Genomic DNA, 2,030 nt, shown 5'->3' with positions numbered 1-2,030 from the left:
TCCTGCTGTTTTCATCCACCCAGTTAGTGGGACTTGGTTACAGCAACCCAGGACGCTAAGGCAGTAGGTAAAGCCACCAAACTGCATGAGACCACCCAGGAAGAGAGAGGAGGTGGGCCATGTAAGAAAGCTGGAAAGAAGAGGGAACCCAGAATGAGGAGCGGCAGCCAGCAGGACAAGAGTAGAATCAAGAGATGCCACTCACATGGGTGGAGGAGGAGGAGGACTGAGGAGGGGATGTCAGCCATGTTAATGTAGCTGAGGGTAAAGGAAGAGAAAGGCTGAGCATGGTCACGTGGGGAAGGGAGAGGAGAGAATCTGTTGCATAGATGTAGGTGTAAGCAAATACCATCTTCATCTTCGTGTCCTTTCAAGCTGTGGCTTTTGACCAATCTGTCTTTAGTAAGCATATCAAAGCCTTCTAGTTAATGATTAGCTGTATCCCCTAAAATGTAACCATAAGCACTTTTGTTGGTAATGGCCAGGACGACAACCGAAATATACATCAAACTGGTGACAGTGTCAGCCACCAGGAGGGATGGCTCCTGGTGCTACTGCATTATTTGTCCCTTTGTCTTGTCAATCATTAGTACCTGAGTTATATTATAAAAACAGTGCAGTGACAGGAGTCTTGGGAAAGAGGGGGCATTGTATAATTTGCACAAAACTGCTGGGTCCTCTGTCTGCTTCAGCCCTAATCTTCCCATAAGAAAATTACCCTATAATAAATTCCATGATATTCTATGAAGTTGGCTAATTCATCTTTCAGTCTGAAGATACCTTCTCGTAAAGAGGCCATTACACCATGGGGCAGTGAGACTTGGTAACCCCACTGCTGGGAAGAAAGCTCATGTGTAGTCATCACAATGTTGCCCTCTCTGCCTTGAGACCCCAAATCTTGAGAGAGAGGCCCCACACGTCTGCCAACCTGAGTATCTCCCAATGGTCCCTGCCTTGACCAAAATTTGGCCCTCCTCCCAGTACCCTGATCTGCTCTCCAGGGTGCTGTGATCTGCCCTGTGCCCCAGGGCAGAGCTATCAGCCTGCATCACAGCCCACACCTTGATCAGGAAAGGAGATCCTATGGCCTCTAATTTTATCCTCCTTCCCTCCATTCTCCACTTTCCAAAGTGCAAATCTGGTCAAACCACCCTTGCAGATCAAGTCTCAGAGCTGACCCTTGCCTGACCCTGCCCTCCCACAGCAGCTCCCAAAAGGTAAGAAGTCACACCAACAGTAATGAGACAAATGAAAGGACACAGAATGAACACTGGACAGATCTGCCCAATCCTGAGGATGTGCCCATAAACCAAATTTAAAAAGGCCAGGAACTGTTCTAAATTAAGAGACAAAAGAGCCCAGCCAGGCGTGACTCGGTGGTTGAGTGTCGACCTATGAACCAAGTCAGAGTTTGATTCCTTGTCAGGACACATGACTGGGTTGTGGGCTCAATCCCCAGTGTGGGGTGTGCAGGAGGCAGCTGATCAATGATTCTCTATCATCAATGAAGTTTCCACCTCTCTCTCTCTCTCTCTCTTTTCCTCTCTGAAAAAAATATCTACACTAATAAAAGAGAAACATGGCAATTGGCGTACGACCGCTACCCTCTTCAATGGCTAATCAGTGTGATATGCAAATTAACTGTCAGCCAAGATGGCTGCCGGCAGCCAGGCAGCTTGAAACTAACATGAGGCTTGCTTGCTTCAGTGACGAGGAAACCTACGTTCCCTGCCTGCGGCCTGCCTCTGAGCCTGCAGTTTCAAACATTGTAACAAATATAGAAGCTAAACAAAACCCCAGAAACCTGCTTTCAGAGAGCTAGGATCTCTGAGCTGGAGTTGACACAGAGTTTCGATTAGAACTGAAACAAACCAGATACCTGCTATCAGGAGCAGAGGCCTAAGAGCTGGAGCCTCAGAGCTAAAGCTGGTCCAGAATTAAAAAGAAAAAAAGGAGCGGTTGGGAGCTTCCATCACCTGCAAGCCTGAAAACAGCCCTCAGCCCCTCACCCAGACTGGCCAGGAACCCCA

The 2,030-nt window shown here is 48.0% G+C and overlaps 1 protein-coding gene across 7 annotated transcripts in view; it reads right to left on the bottom strand.

The window, feature by feature from the left end:
* Positions 1-2,030, bottom strand: part of PKNOX1 (PBX/knotted 1 homeobox 1) — a 53,189-nt gene that overhangs the window by 38,603 nt on the left and 12,556 nt on the right. The window contains exon 1 of one of the 7 annotated variants that reach the window (XM_015569117.1): positions 350-522. The exons of the other annotated variants lie outside the window; for them this stretch is intronic. The gene's annotated coding sequence lies outside the window, so the exon portion shown is untranslated. Of the gene's footprint in view, positions 1-349; positions 523-2,030 lie in introns of those variants that run through there. 7 annotated transcript variants of the gene reach the window in all.

Source organism: Myotis davidii, unplaced genomic scaffold (assembly GCF_000327345.1).
Source record: "Myotis davidii unplaced genomic scaffold, ASM32734v1 scaffold512, whole genome shotgun sequence".
Lineage (NCBI taxonomy): Eukaryota > Metazoa > Chordata > Mammalia > Chiroptera > Vespertilionidae > Myotis > Myotis davidii.
This window is presented reverse-complemented; position numbering and strand designations above follow the sequence as displayed.